The 12,205-nt window shown below is 39.3% G+C and overlaps 1 long non-coding RNA gene across 1 annotated transcript; it reads left to right on the top strand.

Annotated features, from left to right (window-relative positions):
* The first annotated feature begins 7,993 nt into the window (after window positions 1-7,993).
* LOC145715372 (uncharacterized) lies at window positions 7,994-11,958 on the top strand. The gene is made up of 2 exons (XR_014137439.1): window positions 7,994-8,122; window positions 11,789-11,958. It is a non-coding gene; the product is annotated as an uncharacterized LOC145715372 (long non-coding RNA).
* Window positions 11,959-12,205: the final 247 nt, after the last annotated feature.

Raw genomic sequence — 12,205 nt, 5'->3', positions numbered from 1 at the left:
CTCCTCCCCATTTTCATTATCTCTCTCCAAATAAATATTAAAAAGAATATTCTCTCTCTCCCTCTGCCCTTCTCCCGCACTCATGCTCTTTCTCTCTAAGAGAAAAAGAATTTAAAACAGAGGGGCCCTTGGGTGGCTCAGTCGGTTGAGCACCTGACTCTTGATTTCAGCTCCTTGGGTCATGATCCTGGGGTTATAGGATCAAGCCCAGAGGCAGGCTCCTAGCTGAGTGTGGAGCCTGCTTGGGATTCTGTCTCTCTTTTTGTCTCTGTCTCTCTCTCTTTCTCCAATCCCCTCTGCCCCTTTCCCCTGTTCACACTTTCTCTCTAAAATTAAAAAAAAATTTTTTTTTTAATAAGTTAACATCTGATTAGTGACTTTAAGGAAATAGTAAGGAGGCAGACTTGCATCTGTCTTGAAGAATGTCCTAAGCAAAACTTCATAAATGCAAGGTTCTTATAGGTACAAATGTAGGTTGGGTATTTAAGGAACAACAAGGAAGCCAGTTGCCTGGAACAGAGAGAGTAAAGGGGAATCTGTAAGGAAGAGTGTGATAAATATACATAGGCATTGTTTTTTTTATCTAAACAAACATTTTATCTTGGTATTCATAGCTGGATAAATCAGAAACAATAGCAAAAATAATAGCTAATGTTTTTGGGTTTTTTTGAATAATATAGCTCATGTTTTTGAATGTTTACTGTGAGTTGAGCACTGTGCTAAGTTATTCACATACATTATCTTACTTAGTCTTCTTCATATCATTTTACTTAATCCTCATAGCCGTCTGTGAGGCTGGGAAAAGTGAAACCTAACTAAAAGATTAAATAAATTATACAGAATTACAATATGTACGAGAATGGATGAGAAGCCATGCCTGTTCCTGTCTGCTCTACACCTACCCTTCTCTACCCTTCTCTACTAGATTGAATTGGTAGGTGAATTTCTTAGATCCACAGAGTTAATTTGAGTGAAGAGGTTTCAATGTAATTGTAGGGCAACTGAAGGATGTTATTAGGTATGTGGGTGTGATTTGGCTTATGATTAGAAAAACAAAAACCTATAGCCCTTAAGAAAGGCATTAAGAATTAACTGAAGGGAGGGCACCTGGGTGTGGCTCAGTTGGTTAAGCGTCCTACTTTCAGCTCAGGTCATGATCTCACAGTTTGTGAGTTTGAGCCCCACATTGGGCTCTCTGCTGTCAGAGAGCCACTTCAGATCCCCTGTCCCTCTCTCTCTACACCTCCCCCCACCCCGCGCGTGCTCTCTCTCTCTTTCAAAAATAAATAAACTTTAAAAAAAAGTAAAAAAAAAAATAACTGAAGGGAAGAAAAATGAATTAACTAAAAGAATAATTTTAATTGAGGGTGATGGGGAAAGACACACATAGAAGGTAGCATTTGAACTGGACCTTGAAGACTAAATATCAGATCCTTACATACTGGTCGTCATTCATGTTAAGGAGGCAGAAACCACATTTTACCAAAGAGAATTTAATATAATGGATTGTTAACTATATAACTGAGGAAGTAAAATGAGAAATCGAAGGTATCACATTGGTAGTAATTGCAGGAACAGCTACCACTCCTAGGGCTTAGGAAACAAAGGGAAGAGGTTGGAATTATTAAAACACAAAACTTAAAAATAAACAAATAAATAAATAAACAAACAAACAAATAAAGGAAGGGCCAAACAGAGCTGAAATTCAGATGTCTGAAGAGAAGGTGCTGCTTGGCAGGTGCTTGTGTCTGTGAATTCGGAGGAAGGGCCCCATGGGGTTCGGACCCAGACCGGCCAGTAGAAGACACTGGGCAGTCAGTGCCAGTGTCTCTGAAGAGGGAATAATGAGACTGGTTCTATGAGTGTTGTAAAAACTGCAAACTGATTGAGCTGCTGTAATGGGAAGGAGCTGCCACTGCTAGAATTGAAGCTTTGCTGGATGCCACAGAGGGCAACAGAAAGCAAGCAGGAAGGCTTCCATCGTTCCTTGTGAGCCTTGCAGTGTTCTTCTAGTAGTCTCTATTAGGCGAGCTTAACAGAGAGCCAGTAGGCAAAGGCAAAGTATTTGCAGAGTCCCAACCCCAAAATCATAAAGCAGAGGGTAGATTTGGAGCTGAAAAAATATCTAATAACTGACTCACCTGATAGGCAGGCTTTGCATGGTCTGGCTTTTCATAAGCTTCTTTGCTACAGTCACATAACCTTCTGGCAGATCCTTAAAGACAGCATACTTCCTCCTGCTACCAGGCCTTTTGCATATTCTATTCTTTGACTGAACTGTTCTTTACCTATTAAATGCTATTCCTTGCACTAAATCTTCCTTTAAAATGTTTTCATAACACCTTAAACTTCTCTTGTAGCATTTGTCACAGTTGTACATCTTTTTACTCGTTACAGTCTTTTGATTAACTCCTGCCTCCTCCAACTAGATTGTAAGTTCCAGGAGGGCAGGGGCCATGACTGTTTTTGTCCTCCTTTGTTTTCCCAGTGCCTGGGACTGCCACATAGTAAAAATTCAGTATATATTTGTTAAAGGAAATATTTCAATATCCTGGAAATGGAGAATGAAGCCATTACACGATAAGATATATATATTAGAAAGCAGAGATTTGGGGCCTTTTCATTTCCATTTTCTCCCTCCAGCATATTGTTCTAGAGGATCCTTTTCTTTTTCTTTTTTTCCCTTCTTTTTTACTGAGGTAAAATTCATATAACATAAAATTAATCATTAACCATGCTAATATGTCTAATTTTTGGCATTTAGTACATTCACAATGTTATGCAACCATAACCACTAGCTAGTTCCAGAACATTTTCATCATACCAAAAGGAAATCTCATACCCATTAAATAGTCACTCCCCATACTTCCCTCCCCACACTCCCTGGCAACCACTGGTCAGCTTTCCATCTTTATGGAATTACGTATTCTGAATGTTTCTTTCCTTTTCTTTTTTCCTTTCTTTTTTCCCTTTCTTTCTTTTTATTTATGTTGATGTTGGGGGAGAGAGAATCCTAAGCAGGTTGTCAGCACGAAAAATGATGCAGGGCTCAATCTCACAAACTGTGAGTTCATGACCTGAGCCCAAATCAAGAGTTGGATGCTTAAATGACTGAGCGACCCAGGTGTCCCTGAATGTTTCCTATGATAATACATTTCCTATGATAATACATTGTGTCTGGCTTCTTTCATTTAGCATAATGTTTTTGAGGTTCATTTACTTTGTAGCATGTATCAGTACTTCCTTTTTATGGCTGAATAATATTCCATTATTTGGATATAAACACAGTTTATGCATTCATCAGTTGATAAACATTTGGATTGTGTCCATTTTTTCGGTTATAACAAATAGTAGTGCTATGAAAATTTGTGTATAGTATTTGTTTGAAAACATATTAAGTATTTTTGAAACAAGATCAAGAGTCACATGGTCTACCGAGTCAGACAGGTCCCCTGAAAATACATCTTCAGTGCTCAGGTCTATACCTAAGAGTGAAATTACTGGGTCACGTGGTAATTCTATATTTCACCTTTAGAGAAACTTGCCAAACTGTTTTCCACAGGAGTTGCACCATTTTACATTTCCACCAGTGATGTCTGAGTGTTCTACTTTTTCCACATTCTTGCTAACATCTCTATTTTCTTTTGCAACCACTGCATACAAGTCATGTTCATGCTGCATAGATTCCAACTCAGATGTTTCACTTATATAAGGATGTAGGACTTGGTTATTTAGAGATATTTAGACGTATAATGTCTCTTTGGGCTTCCTCCAGAAAATAATTGCTAAGGACTTATTTTTTTCCGGCTCCAAAAAAGAATGAATGAGCCTACTAAATACATCCTTTTTTTTCTGGGCTGTTCATTGTACAGGACCATTCACTCATATCATGTAATCACATGCTTTCATTCAAAATCATTGTGTGTTGATGCTTCTTTTGTTTTTCATCCATGATTTTCAAGGTATATCTCCATCTTGTGATGCCTCGTCAGCAGGATCCTCCTATTGCTAGATTCGCTTAAATCCCAAATCTTTTGCAGTGTTATGCTTGATTGCATTTCTTTTTGCTTCCGTTAACAGATTTTTTTTTCCACTTGACTACTGTTTATTGAGGATCCATCATGAGCCTGTTTCAACCCCACAGCATCCTTACACTGGGCCCTACAGAGGAGGGACAGAAGGGGGCTAGACAGTGACTGCAGCTTGAGGCCCTGTTCTGCCGCAGGACCGACATCAAGTGTCCGTATATGTCTGCCAGCCAAATGAATGGGTCATCCGAGCATCAAACCCATTTCCCAGAAAATAGTGAGGTTCAGGAGAGAAGTTATCTGGACCCAAGGACTGCTGTGGGGGAGGTTCTGACCTGCTGTACTTTCCTTTCCTCCCTTCAGGGTGACCTGTTAGCAGATACTTTTTTTAAGATTTATTATTATCATTGTTTCTTCATTTTTGAGAGAGAGAAAGAGAGACAGAGTGTGAGCAGGAGAGGGGCAAAGAGAGAAGGAGATGCAGAATCTGAAGCAGGCTCCAGGCTCTGAGCTGTCAGCACAGAGCCTGACATGGGGCAGGGCCTGAACCCATGAACTGTGAGATCATAACCTGAGCCAAAGTCAGTCACTCAACTGACAGAGTCCCAAGATTGTTTATTACTTTTAAGTAATCTCTATACCCAATGTGGGGCTCGACCCTATAACCCTGGGATCAAGAATTTCATGCTCTACCAGGTGCCCCCCTATTAACAAATACATTTTTTAAAAATGTTTATTTATTTAAACTTATTTATTTATTTACTTATTTAGAGAGTACGGGGAGGAACAGGGAGAGAGAGGGGGAGAGAGAGAATCTGAAGCAGGTACCATGCTGTCAGCACAGAGCCCGATATGGGGCTTGAACCTACAAATTGTGAGATCATGACCTGAGCCAAAATCAAGAGTCTGATGCTCAGCCAACTGAGCCATTTTTAGCCTCATTAGCAGACATTTTTAAACAATACACTGCCTCCTAAATTGCAATGTTTTATTCAGTTCTCTGGTAGTCAAATCAGGATATTTTAGGATAAATATATATTGCTTTGTCTGGTTCTCTATTCCTGCTTCTACCATTCCTTCACTTTAAATATTACTTGATTTGTATGCATTTGTCAAACTCATCTATTAGTACAGTTAAGATTTGTGCATATCACTGTAAAATTTACCTCCTTAAAAAAATCATAACTACTAAATTCTAGCTAAGAATAGGCAATGCTGGAGCGCCAGGGTGGCTCAGTCTGTTAAGTTTCCAACTTCGGCTTGGGTCATGATCTTACAGTCTGTGAGTTCGAGCCCAGGATCGGGCTCTGTGTTGACAGCTCAGAGCCTGGAGCCTGCTTCAGATGTTTCTCCCTCTCTCTCTGCCCCTCCCCCCTGCAAAAGTAAATAATAAACATTAAAAAAATAAAAAATAAAAGAATATGCAATGCTGAAGTGTTTAGTGATAAATGTACTGATGTCTATAATTTATTCAAAAAGTGTTAAAGGGGTGCTTGGCTGGCTCAGTCGGTGGAGTACTCAACTCTTGATCTCGGGGTTGTGAGTTTGACCTCCACAATGGGTGTAGAGATCACTTAAAGATAAAATGTTTTTAAGACTTTTTTTCTTAAAATATATATTTTTTAATATTTATTTTTGAGAGAGAGAGAGAGGGAGGAGGAGGGGGAGGGGCAGAGTGAGTGAGAGGGAGACACAGAATCTGAAGCAGGATCCAGGCTCCGAACTGTCAGCACAGAGCCCAAGGAACCCACGAACCCAGTGATCATGATCTGAGCTGAAGTCAGTTGCTTAACCGACTGAGCCACCCAGGCGCCCCATTAAGATTTTTTTCAGTGTTTATTTTTGAAAGGCAGGGAGGGGCAGAGAGAGAGGTGGACAGAAGATCTCAAGTGGGTTCTGAAGAGCCCAATGCAGGGCTCAAATTCATGAACCTTGAGATCATGACCTCAGCTGAAGTTGGATCCTTAACCAACTGAGCTGCCCAGGTGCCCCAAAGATAAAATCTTAAAAATAAAAAATTAAAAAAATTGAAAATTAAGCTGGATGAAGGGATAGACAGAGGGTTGGTACATAGTTATGTGATAAAGCAAACATTACAAAATATTAAATGTAAAATAGGTGGGGGCACCAGGAGGGCTCAGTTGGTTAAGCATTCAACATTTGATTTCGGCTCAGGTCATTATCTCATGGTTCATAAGAAGGAGCTCTATGTCGGGTTTCATGCAAACAGCACAGAGCCTGCTTGGAATTCTCTCTCTCTCTCTCTCTCTCTCTCTCTGCCCCTTCCCTGTGTGAGTTCTCTCTCTCTCTCTCTCTCTGTCTCTCTGCCCCTTCCCTGTGTGAGTTCTCTCTCTCTCTCTCTCTCTCAAAATAAATAAATAAACTTTAAAAAATGAAAATAGGTGGTAGGCACATATACAATGATCTCAACTGATAATTTTCATAATAAAATGTTGAAAAAATACTCCTTAACTCTATAATGATCTACATCAATCAGCTCCTTCCAGAAGATTCTGTGACCACTTGCATCATAGTCTGATCCCATCAATTAATTTCATTTGATATAAATAAATAAACAGATTTAGAGGAATAAATGGGATAATGTATAGAAAATAGTTTACAAACTATTGTCATTTAAATATGCTATTATTAATAGTATGATGTTCAAGGTATTGAGTTCATGCAAAATTTTAATGCAAAACACTATGTTGAACATGATTTTTGTTCCTTCAGGTGTTTCCTAACTAAACTGGAAACTGATTTTAGAGAGAGAGGGAGAGAATCTTTTTTTTTTTTTTTTTTGAGAGATAGAGAGAGAGGGAGAGAGAGGGAGAGCATGGGGAGGGGCAGAGAGGAGGGACAGAGGATCCAGAGCAGACTCCAAGCTGACAGCAGAGAGCCTAACTCAGGGCTTGAACCCACAAACTATGAGATCATGACCTGAGCCACAGTCAGAAGCTTCACTGACTGAGCCATCCATGTGCCCCAGGGAGACAGAATCTTAAGCAGGCTCCATGCTCAGGGTGGAGGTCTATTCGAGACTCAATCTCAGGATGCTGAGATTGTGACCTGAGCTGAAATCAAGAGTTGGGTGTTTCACCAACTAAACTACCCAGCGATGCCTTGAGACTGTGCCTTTATTTTGTACCCACAAATCAGCCTGCAGAGTGCTGAAAATACTGAAGCCTCTAAATTTTTATTTTTTATATATATTAAAAAAAAATTTTTTTTTAAATTTTTGTTTTTCAACGTTTTTTATTTATTTTTGGGACAGAGAGAGACAGAGCATGAACGGGGGAGGGGCAGAGAGAGAGGGAGACACAGAATCGGAAACAGGCTCCAGGCTCCGAGCCATCAGCCCAGAGCCCGACGCGGGGCTCGAACTCACGGACCGCGAGATCGTGACCTGGCTGAAGTCAGACGCTTAACCGACTGCGCCACCCAGGCGCCCCTAAAAAAATTTTTTTAAGGTTTATTTATTTTTGAGAGAGAGACAGAGACAGAGACAGAGTGTGAGTGGGGGAGGGGCAGAGAGCAGGAAGGAGACACAGAATCTGAAACAGGCTCCAGGCTCTCAAGTGTCAGCACAGAGCCTGATGCAGGGCTCGAAATCATCAATAGTAAGACCATGACTTGAGCTGAAGTTGGACACTTAACTGAGTGAGCCACCCAGGCACTGGAGTTCTAAATATTTATTGAATCAATCAGTAAATGGCATATTTCACTGATAAAACTCCAAAAGAATGTTCTAAATTCTATTTTGTTATAGTGTATTGAATATTTTCATTTTTATTTTCAAGGTAAAATAGTGTTTTGGGAAATCCTGTTGCCCGTGGGATGGACAGATGGGCTGTATTGTCATCTTATTCATGAGTGCCTCTTAATGTTCTTGATTTCCTTAACTATGGGAGTTTAAAACACTGTATTTTTGTGACCAAATATTAAACTCTGGCAAAAACATTGATTGTTGCTTCCTTATCTAGTTTACACAGGATCTTAAGAAACTGTATCTTAAGTTTGAGGAACAGGATTCTTTGTTGGTGATACCAAGCAAAATTATTATGAGAGTACATGGCATCAACCTGAAATACATGGTTAGTAATGTACCCCTGAAAAATCTCTTCTTTGAAGGACTAATCATTCTCAAGCTGATGAACATTCCTTTAGGATATGTCACTAAAACGTCCCTGACATTATGGCCAGTAGACAGACAAATCTTTGAAACAAATGCCAAATTCAATCAGTAAATTGATTAGATAACAAAGTACTAAGGGGAAGGATTGATAGTTTCATATACCCAAATCAGGCAAAATCATAGGGGTGGCAAAATTATTTCTATCTATATGAAGAGCCTTGAGATTCTTGATGTCATAATGACTTGGGAAAGAAAACAAAAAGGTTCATTATGCCTGTCAGTGGCTCAAGAATATTGCCGGAATCTATCAGGCAGGTTATGCAACCATAGTCTTTGGTCCAGGTCAAAAACTCTGGCCAAAAAGGAACCTTGGTCTTCTGAGATAGTGTATGAATTCTTTTGGGATGTCAATCTCAAGTTTTTTGAGATAATAAAATCTTCTCTTATGGGTGTGTTTTTACAAAGAGAGGTTTAAATTTAAATATATATATAATGTCTTAAAACATTTATGTTGTTTTGAGATACTTTGAACCATTCTTAAAAATTTTAAGTTTATTTATTTATTTAGAAAGAGTGTATGTGTGGATGGGGGTGGGGCAGAGAGGGGAGAGAGAGAATCCCAAGCAGGCTGTGTTTTCAGCTTGGAGCCGGATTTGGGGCTCAACATGGGGCTTGATCCCACGAACAGTGAGATCATGACCTGAGCCAAAATCAAATACTGAACAGACTGAGCCACCCAGGCACCCCAGGGATACTTTGTATGTATAATTAAGTTGTAATGTTTAAGAGAATTTTGCATATTTAAGATTCTAATTAAATATGTGTAATTGAGTAATTGAGTTGAGACTTATGATTTTAATTGGAAAGGTATAGGAGACTACATTAGAAAATTTTAAGAAAAAGAAAATTTTCTTGGATACTATTTTTAATCTTATTTTTTAAATTTACATCCAAATTAGTTAGCACATAGTGCAACAATGATTTCAGGTGTAGATTCCCTAATGCCAGAAAATTTTAAGAAACTAAGACTGACTATACTTGTTACCAAAAAAAATTTTTTTTAATCTTTATTTATTTTTGAGAGAGAGACAGAGTGCAAGCGGGGGAGGAACAGAGAGAGAGAGAAAGGGAGACATCGAATCCAAAGCAGGCTCTAGGCTCTGAGCTGTCATCACAGAGCCCAATGCGGGGCTTGAACTCACGAACCTTGAGATCATGATCTGAGCTAAAGTCAGATGCTTAACTGACTGAGCCACCCAGGCGCTCTTATACTTGTTATTTTTTTAAAAAGATTTTATTTACAAAAAAAAAAAAAGATTTTATTTACTTAAAAAATGCAAATATCAAAAATAGCATTAAAAATTTATTTATTTATTTTTTAGAAAGAGAAAGACAGAGTGTGAGTTGGGGAGGGGCAGAGAGAGAAGGAGACACAGAGTCTGAAGCATGGTTCCGGGCTCTGAGCTGTCAGCACAGAGCCGGACGCGGGGGGCTTGCACCCACAAACTGTGAGATTATGCCCTGAGCTGAAGTTGGACACTTAACTGACTGAGCCACCCAGGCGCCCTAAAAATAGCATTTTCTGTCCACAAAAGTCATACACTGACATCAAAAAACTCACATTGCAAAATATACTTTTAATGTTTATTTACTTTTGAGAGAGGGAGAGAGACTGCGCTGCTCAGGCACATGCGTGTGGGAGGGGCAGAGAAAGAGAGAGAGAGAGAATCCCAAGCGGCACCTGCACTGTCATCATGGAGCCTGACTTGGAGCTAGAACTCACAAACCATGAGATCATTACCTGAGCTGAAACCAAGAGTCAAATGCTTAACTGCCAGGTGTCCAGGCAAAATATATTTTTTAAAAGATTTTATGTAATACAAAAATATTTTAGTATTCATTTATTTATTTAAATTTTGGTTAACATATAGTGCAATATTGGTTTCAGGAGTAGAATTCAATGATTCATCCCTTATATTCAACGCTCAGTGCTCATCATAAAAAGTGCTCTCTTTAGTTACCCCTCACCCATCTAGCCTATCTCCCACGCACCCAAAAGATTTTACTTTCAAGTAATCTCTATATCCAGTATGGGGCTTGATCTCACAATCCTGAGATCAAGAGTCGCATGGTCAGTCGAGGGAGCCTAGGTGGCTGTTGGTTGAGCATCCGACTAAGGCTCAGGTCATGATTTTGCTAGTCCCAAGTTCGGGCCCCAAGTTGGGCTGTGTGCTGACAGCTAAGAGCCTGGAGTCTGTTTCAAATTCTGTGTCTCTTTCCTGCTCTCTGCCCCTTCCCCACTCATGCTCTGTCTCTCTTTCTTTCTCAAATATAAATAAACATTAAAAAAAAAAAAAAAAAAGAGTCACATGCTCCACAGACTGAGCCAGCCAGGCACCCTGACATCTGACATCAGCAAAATAATTTTTTGAATTTTAAAATTCTCTAAGATTAGTATCTATTACATCCTGTATCCCAAGCTTTTGGCTATTGTGTACTCCTCTTTGTACATTATAGAACATAATAATATTCTCGATGGTGGTGATGATTTAAACCAATGACCTTCTGCTTCAAATGACTCGAGAATAAAATGATGAAAGGGGGAAAAATGATGAAAGGGGAATTAATTTACACAGAAAGTCAGTGAGCCAGACAGAGAAAGGTTTTGCAAAATGCATGAAAAGCATATTTTGTTTCGAATATCTTCTTTCAAAACATAAAAAATATATTTGTTTTAGAGACTGAGTTTTCCAGCTGGTGTTTGTGCTCTAAATTTCCAGGTTCTCTCTGGTCATCCTTGAACAGAAAACAATTTAAGAAACATTCAATAATCAAGTGACTGAAGGCTTACAGCCTTCCTATTCCCAAATAAGTCTAGAGGTTCAAGTCAAATTTTGTGCTGTCATGTTCCTAAACGAACAAATTAATAAGGGGCCAGCCACCTTTATACTTTGATATTTGCACAATTAACAAGTCACAATAATGAAAACCAAACGGGAAAAGAGAAAGCAAAAGTTAACTTTGTTTGTTAGCTTGAACATATTATGATTCAGTGTTTTGGGATTTTCAACACAAAAAATTAAGAGGATATGAATTACCAGGAAAAGGAGTAAGGGGATATTACTATGTAAAATCTACTAATCCTCTAAGAGAAACACCTGTGTGGGAGGTTAACCAGAAATGTAAAGCCCCTTTACACCTACATTTCCTTCAAATAATTGTTTAGCAGTAACAGAAGTTCACTTTTCTGAGGATGAAATATTTGCCAGGCACATTATAGACATTATCTCATGTAATCCTCACTATAGCCCCACTAGGTCTGCACTCATTTATCGAGGGTCCCCCTGGGGGAATTCAGTTAGTGAGCATTATCAGCCTAGGGCAGTCTCAAGAAGCTTAGCCTAGTAATTATTACTACCCCCTTCTTCACAAGAGGAGATGGGAGGATAGGCTCTAAGAGATTAACTTACTTGTCCAAGTCCAAGGTCATACAGTGTTGGAGCAGCTACACGAACCAAATTATCTCATGTCAAATCTTACCCTCGATTATTAAGCTATTAATAGACTTATCTGTAAGATTTTTTGCTTCTAATGCCTCGATTTTTTTCAAACATTTTTATCTTAGAGGAGGAAGCCTTAGAGCCAACGACCTCTCTGCTGCCTTCTTTTTCACAGCGTTGACCAAAGAGCAAGTGGTGCTTTTACACTGTAACTGCCAGGTATCTGGGGAGCTTGAGGGGCGAGGAGTCGAGTCCCAGGGGAATGGGGGACTTTTTTTTTTTTTTTTTTTTTTTTTTTTTTGAAGAAATAGCAACCCCAACACAAGGCCAGACTGTAAAATCCCGAGCAGAAAGCTGATTCATTGCCAAAGGAAGTTTATTTTTTTCACCTCCTCATTGCCTTTCTCCACTATTTCCAAGCGTGTTTTGTTAGCAGTGTCTAGCCCACTGACTCCAAAATGCCGGAAAAACCTAGTTTTTATTCTACACCCATATCTCTCTAGCCCCTACCCCTGTACGGTCTCTTCTTGCCTTTCTTCTCA

Source organism: Panthera onca, chromosome A3, assembly GCF_046562875.1.
Source record: "Panthera onca isolate mPanOnc1 chromosome A3, mPanOnc1 haplotype 2, whole genome shotgun sequence".
Classification (NCBI taxonomy): Eukaryota; Metazoa; Chordata; class Mammalia; order Carnivora; family Felidae; genus Panthera; species Panthera onca.
Note: the sequence above shows the minus strand (reverse complement) of the source record. Positions and strands in the feature narration are given on the sequence as shown.